The sequence below is a fragment of the Empidonax traillii genome, unplaced genomic scaffold, assembly GCF_003031625.1.
Source record: "Empidonax traillii isolate 1590-97213 ecotype Southwest subspecies unplaced genomic scaffold, ASM303162v1 scaffold373:size1354568, whole genome shotgun sequence".
Taxonomy (NCBI): Eukaryota; Metazoa; Chordata; class Aves; order Passeriformes; family Tyrannidae; genus Empidonax; species Empidonax traillii.
In genome coordinates, this window is record NW_020955566.1 from 1075226 (window position 1) to 1083349 (window position 8124).

Consider the following 8124-nt stretch of genomic DNA (forward strand, 5'->3'; position numbering starts at 1 on the left):
TTTTTTTTTCACTACTGTAACAATTCATAATGGCATTTTGTGGATTTCATTGAAGTCTGATTCTTAAGCCATAATGCTGGTGAAAAAAACCAGCACCCAGCACCAAAATAAACACACTAAAATATGCTCTGATTATAAGTTCAAATTTTATTTCATTTTCTCCATGTTGATCTCAATTAGAGAGTTCAAGGAATAGATTACTGATGTTAAGTAAAAAGGAAAATATCTTTATTATCAGTTTGATGCCATAGATTGTGATGAAGAATTCTGCACACCAGTGTTTCATCTACTGCTTCTCACAGTACGTCCAGAAATATTTTAGCTTACAGTGAAGACAGATAAGCAAAGCCAGGTTCAGAATCAGTCTGCAGTTAGGTTCAATCACATAAGTGATGAAAGTCTCAGGGACCTAGAAAGAGGGAGTAGACAGAGCCTATTTTTTTTGGTCCAAATGAATATGTGAGGATGCAGCATTTCCAGGAGATTTTAGAAGAGTTAAAAGTAGTGAAATACATGCTTTAAGGCACATCATATATACCTATGAGAAGCTGAGTATGTCAGTAACAAGAAGAAATAACTGTGTAAAATGCTGAAATGTGTTCTTTATCATAGAAGAGTTCCCTTATAATTAGGTAGACTTCTATGCTGAATTGAAGGCTAATTTTTGCCATAAAGGTGATGCTGCCACTGGTATAATCACTCTTATTTCATGTCTGAATCTGTTCTTTGCATCTCCATACACTTCAAATGCATCCCCTTATACAGACCTTTTTTTTCCTTTTGACTTCAATCAAGCTCCATCATCACGTCCTAGTGGAATACTTAGCACTTTATTTTTCTGCTTTACAATTCTCACTGCCATGTGAGTTTTCCCAAAATTTTTATTGCTTCCACAATTGCTCATAGGAAATAAAATTTCTTTTGGCATAAGAGTATCAATTCAATCTTGCTGTGATGTTTTTTTCAATGAAAACTAGTTCCCTGCGTGAAAGCCAGAACAGCAGCAACAAAATCACTTAAATGTTTTGTACAGAGGGCTATGTAAGAAAATCTTTTGTGTGCACAAGGAATATCAAGCACAATGTCAAAACAGAAATTGGTGCACTGAATAAAAGCTATGCCTCTACTATAGGAAATCTTTAGGGACACAGAAACCCTATGTTTTCATTAAGGAATAAGATGACCTGTAAAAGAGGATGTCTGTACAATCCTTCTGGGACTAACAGCAACAAAACCAATCAGTTTTTAAAATAGAAAGATCACACAACAATACATTTGCTCACAGACAAGAGTTGCAGAGCTGCCAGGCATTTGGGAGATCATTTCCAAGCACTCCTCCAACCTCAGCCAGAAAAAAATATTTAGTGGGTTCATAGACTAGAAAATAAAATTAGCTCAAAACAGTGCCGAGGGACTGACTACAGAGCCTTCTGTGATGAGGCTAGGAAGTATGCACTGACTGGTTCTTACAGGTTAACCCACTGCATAGCTTGGCACACAGATCCACTCCTGGCAAATCCACAGTAGCTGCGCAAGGAGGCTGTGTGACAGATCTGCTCCCCCCTCTCTGCAGATCTACATGTCTCTCTCCTGTGGTAGAGCAGCTAGAGAAACTGTGGCAGGCCTATGACATGTACAGCTGAGCCAAGAAATTCCAGTGGGAGAAGGAGAGAAAGTGAGACATATTTCTTCTAGACTATGCTTCAATAATTAATAACAAATAATAGGATTCCGATCCCTTTCTTCATTCTGATGATGACATTTTCCAGTCTGAGTGGACAAACCAGATACGAAGAAAGGGATTTAGCTTTCAGAGCAAGTCTGATGAGTGCATCCTGGCTTGTACTGGGAAATTATTTTGTCTCCCTGCTACAGAGACCCATTATGGGATGTGCAAGGGAGCTCTGGCATGCAGTAAACTGAATAACACAGTACAAAAAAACTCCAAAAAGCAAAATACTCTGGAACTAGGTAACAAAGGTACAGATTCTGAGTTTGAAATAGGCAGTCTCAAGAGTAAGAGGCACTTGCAGGATGTGTATGTAAGCTATGACGAGCTTGCACATCACATCTTCACTTAACTTATTCCTACCTATACATGATTTAAGTGAATGAGCCTTGATTTTAAAACTGTTGTTTAGATACACTTATAGGAAGACAGACATACAGAAGAAGATTTAGTCTTTCCCACATAGAAGGACAGCACTGAACCAGAGCTACTCATCTCTACATCCAACAGCAGCAGCCTGTGAAAACTGAAATCATCTCTCATCCCCTGGGCATGAGAAGTAGCACAGCAGGGGTAATCATTTGTTCCAGCTGATGAAGGAAAGAGATTATGTGTCTGTAAAACAGAAGGAAAGATCTTAAAGATTCTAGGCTTGCAGTGGCCAAAATTTTCTTGAATTGATAACACCACAGGGATGGTGAATGCATGGCAGGTATCACTATTGCAAATGGTGTGCAAGTAGGATTTGAGATATTCGCCCTTATTACTCATGCTGTCCAACAAGCAGTGGCTGGTTTTGGGAAGTGTTCAAAGCATCAGCTAAAGGGTGAGGATAAAATTTAGATTCTGTAGGGAGCAGAAGGAAATAAGGTTGAATAAAGAGCAGATGGGGGAAGAAATATTGGTACAAAGTGCATAAAAGATTTATCAACACATCTTATTATCTATAACACTTATCACACTAATGTATTGGTTTTAAAAGTAATGTTTAATGATGACAGATATAGCCAAAACAGTATCATTATGCTCTGAATGGTTTATTAGCTAAAACGATGTCAGCTCTTCTCCACTTATTTTACTCTGTTTGTGAATGTTCAGGCATTAAATTTCCAGATATCACAAAAATTTAGGAATAATTTATAAAAATACTTTCATATTATAATAATTAAATAAAAATATAATATTAATTTATAGTAACAGTTTATATTTAACATGTCACCAAACACATTGATTTATAGCCACACCAATGCATTTTACATACCTACATAACACCAGTGCATTATACAGAGTGGTTAAAATGTGAGAAACAGTCTTTCAAGATCACATTTAAAATATTATTTTCATCTATCCAACCTGCACATGATGAGGTAAATATATCTTCAATTAGTAGTGAAATTTAAGAGAAGTGCACTGGTCAATTCTCTACTAGTAAAAGTAAGAACAGTTCCAGAGAAATGAAAAACCTTTTACCTAAACTGTTAAGCCTTGAGACCTATGGTGGAGTTTTTTTCTCCTTGTGGGTCTTTTGTCTGTGAAGTTAGTGGTAATGTAGAATGACAGAATAATTACTGTTAAAATATCTTTTTTCAAATGGAATGTGATTATGTAATGAATCATCTGTACAGAGAATAAAGTATATTAAAGCACCTCGCTTCAGTCAGTTTGAATCCAATTGGGAGTTTAAAGCGCCATGAAGTTTACTCTTTTTCTTTCTTCTTCTTTTTTTTTTTTTTTTTCATTTTTCCATCTTTCTGTGAAAATCTTAACTCTGAGATTTATTTTTTTTTCCTTTTTAGCTCTAAAGGAGCTTATGTCTCAAATAATCTCATTGAGGAGATAAAAGTAGAAGCTCTGCAAAAGACTACATTAGAGGGAAGAAAAGTTTCATGAGTGACTGAGAAAGACAAGGTAGGGTCATTTCCTCTGATCATCAGCTATTCTAATTTCTCTTTCATAGCTGTGACCTGGCTTCATGACTTGTGGGTTTTCTGTCAGCTTCACATCATCACTTGCAATTTGCATAATGTGAAACTCCAGGAACACATGGGGTAAGACAAGTTTAAATTAACCTTGTAAGGCCTGAGCTTTACACTGGCTCATTAATTTCAAAGCATATGTGTTCTGATGCCAAATGAATAGAGAATGCTTTCAGATGTACAAATGAACTTTAAAAAAAATATGAAAGATTTTAACTTTAGTACTAAATCTGATAAGAATGAGAATGAGATTTGTTTTTTTTTGGTTTAGTTGATGTTTCTCTTATAAGAAACTGAAATACTGTAATATAATCAACTTCTATACTAAGGCATTGTACAAGCACTGAAAAATTCTCTGAAGATATCTTTGAATATTGACACTAAGCTGAGGAGAAAATATATCTTGCTAAAATACAGGCTATAGTATCTAGCTTTAATAGTGTGCTTGGTATAGTGTTTTTAATGAAATCACATTAACCACTTTATTTTATCAGATAAGGATTCTTCTGTGTTATTTAAGCTTGCTGTGCCCTAGTAATTAATCTAAATACATTTCACTGCTTATATATAAATATAGCATATGTACATGACCCATGGAAAATTATCCTGGAACAGTATCTTGGTTAATTATATATCTTGGTTGCTGTCACCTTTGCTGAATTTAAATTCTGTCAGGGCTCCTTCAGGGATATTTTAAGGAACAAAAATTCCAGCATACTAACACTTACTGTGATAACATTAACACAATAACATATAATACATTTGGATACATCAATCTGCTGTATAAACCAACTGCAGATCACTGGGTATGATAATCATTGACAACACGTGTTTGGCTTTTTTGGGTTAAGGATATTTATTGATTTAGGTATATAAAATGTTAAATTTGTGCTCTCTCATGTATCCTAAGCAAAGTATTTTAACTACTTAAAATAACCAATCTATTTTCTCAAATGATTCCATATTTCTGTGATTACAAGTCTTAATACATTTTCAGAAAACTATCTGAAAAGGAGGCAATCGAACAAAAAAACCCCAAACCTCAAGATCCCAAATTTATGACATTAAATAAATGCAAAAGCATATTTCAGAAAGTCAGAAATTCCCCGATCTCTCAGAAATGTTGACTCAGTTCTAATGTTGCAATTCTGACTATTCCTTCTGAGCTGAGTGTTTCATCCCATGGTCTTCTTCACATTAGTCTCTTGGCAAAGAGCTTCTCAATGAAATGGTTAGAAGAGATTTTTGAAACAATATGTTTTCTCTTCTTTCTCTGATCCCTCTTGGTACAAATGTTCAAAAATATTATTCCAGCCTAAGGCATACAAATGGCATGGAAAATTTCAGTACTAAGAATAAAGCTTAGTAAAATTAAAAATAACTGAAAATGACTGTGTTGGCTAACTTTAATAATAATAATGATGATAAGTACTGATAATTATAATGGTTACAAAAAAAATTCTTCAATTTAAAAGATACATGATTTCAGAAATGTCCCCTAATGTACAATATTCACTATTAATAATAAAGTATTATATTTTAACTGGAAATATACAATACAAGAGCATAATCATATCTTGTATTAATGAAATGCTTACTTTAAAGATACTGAAAAGAATAGGACAAAATATCCAAAATGCCAATTAAGCAAACTTATTGTCCTCACACAGTAATGAACAAAGTTTACTAGATTTGACCCGAAGACGCTGTTGTGGATACAGCTTCCACAGAACAGAAATGAGTAAGGTTGAAACGGATCACTGTGGGTCATCAGGTCCAACTTCCCTGCTCAAGCACTGTCATCCTAGGGCATGTTGCACAGGATTGCATCCAGCTGGTTCTTGAATAGCCCTGGGAGGGAGACTCCACAACCTCTCTGTTCAATCTGTTCTGGTCCCCAGTTAACCACATAGTAAAAAACGTCTTCCTCATATTCAGGTGGGACTTCCTGTGCAACAGTTTCTACCTATTGCCTCTTGTCCTATTGCTTGACACCACTGAGAACAACCTGGATCCATCCTCTGGACACCCTCTCTCCAGTTATTTCATAGGCATTGATGAGGTGCTCTATCAATTATCTCTCCTCAAGGCCAAACAGGCCTAATTCTCTCAGACTATTCTTGTAAGAGATGTTCCAGTCCCTTAGTCATCTTTGTGGCCTTCTGCTGGATCTGATCCAGGAGCTCCATGTCTCTCGTGTACTGAGGAACCCAGAACTGTACACAGTATTCCAGATGTGGCTTCACTAGGGTTAAGTATAAGATTAGGATCACCTCCCTTGGTCTGCTAGAAATGCTGGACCCATGCTGAAGCACCTTGTTCCTGAAGGTCTGCGCCTATGGAAGGCACAACAGGGAGCTGTAGCAGTTAATGAAGAATTGCAGCCCATGAGAAGCACTCATGTTGGTGAATTTCATGGGGGACTTTCTCTTATGGGAGAGACTCCACACTGGGGCATGGGAAGAACTCCTTTCCTTGAGGAGAAAGCAGTGGCAGAAAAAACATCATCTGCTGTGATGAATGGGCCATAAATCCCATTTTCCATCTTCCTGCATCGCTGAGAGGGAGAAGGTAGAGTCTGAGAAGAATGGAGGAGTGGGCTAAGGTATTTTTAAGACTTGCTTTACCTCTCATTATCCTGCACTGATTTTGATAGGTAATAAATTCTATTAATTTCCCCAACTCCAGTCTGTTTTGCCCACGAAGGTAATAAGCGAGTGATTTCTCCTGCCCTTAACTCATGAGCCTTTCATTAAATTTTCTCTCCCCTGTCCAGTTGAGGAGGGAACTGAGAAAGTGGCTGTTGTGGGTACCTGGCATCCAACCTGTGTCAAACCACCACACATTATTGCAATCTTACTTGTTTCTCTACTTCCTTCTCACCTGATGCTGAACTCCCCAATCTCATGGGCACTACAGACAATTCTGCTGTGATGTCTCTACAGCTGCCCCAAAACTTCACATATTCAACAAGGTCTTCCCCATTTGTTAGTGTGAGGCCAAGCAGTACACCATTCCTTGTGGGATACTCCACTTGCTGTGACAGAATGTTATCATCAATGCTTTCCAGAAGCCTCCTGAACTCTTTGAGCTTTGTTGTGTTGCTTCTTTATCAGATGTCAGGGTGGTTAAAGTCCCCCAAAAGAACCAGTGACTGTTACCTTCAGGCTACTTCAAGTTGCCTACAGAATGTCTCGTCCACTTCCAACTCCAGATTAGGTGGCCTTTAGCCAACATCCACAGCGTCACCCTTACTAGTTCACGATTTTATCCTAACCCGTAAGCTGTCTACTTGCTTGCCATCCACCCCAAGACAGAATCCAAGTGTTGTCTCACATAGAGGGCAATTCCACCACCATACCTTCCCCGTCTGTCTTTCCTAAACATCATGTAAGCCCTCCATGACGACATTCCAGTCATGCGAGCTGTCCCACCATGTCTCCATAACTGCAATGAGATTAAAGTCCTGTGACTGCACACAGTTCTCTAGTTCCTCCTACAGGAACTTAACTAATTTTCTTAAACTCCTAACTTTCTTAATCTTGGAAAAACTATAACATAAACAAAATCATTTAGGTACAAAGACAAAAAATCTTAATGCAGGAAAAAAAATCCATTCTGCTGTGCAACACTAAAACAGTGCCTGAGTCTATTCTGGTTTTACTACATAAATTAGTATTTTTTCAGCTAAAAGCTATTAGTTTGCATGGGATTCAGTATGCTTAGTAGAGAAAGAAAATAATTCCTGGATTTAAGGCGAAAGTACAAAAAGGTTTGTGTCAATTTATTAGGACTAGCACCCTGGGGGGTAGATAGGCTTTTTTCACATTGGGTAGTGGTTTTCAGTTCAAGGTCCCTGAAATAGCATACCTGCAGCTTAGCCCACAGCCCACAGGCATGTACTAATAAAATTTAGGGTATGACAAGGTCTGGTTCTGGGATGTGGCATAAGAGCATGGAATAGCATTTGTGGGAGCAAATGCTTCTGGGATGTGTTGTAGGGTTCTGTAGAATGGAAGGATTCAAATCGTGTACCACTTTGATCCTGTTTTCTAAGAAAGATCTTGACTGAAATATTTCTTTAAATTTACCTTATTCTCCTAGATATATCTAGATAAAATGCTAGAAGATTTCTGAAATCCTCAGCTAACTCTCAGGGCTACAACTCCACTGAGTGTCAGGAGTGGGCTTGACTTTTGGACCTTGGTCATAGCCACTAATAAATTGTCATCTTTACTTCTTATGCTCTATAACCTGTTTATGCATCCATTTGTGAATTATTCAAATGGGCTTTTGACTTATACTTACTGGTTAAAAGTCAAGGTTGAAACATTATTGCAATGTTTAATATTTGCCTTGAGCAGGACAAGTCATAAAAACAATTTTCAGTTCAAAAGTATAATGCTGCAGAGGGATGCT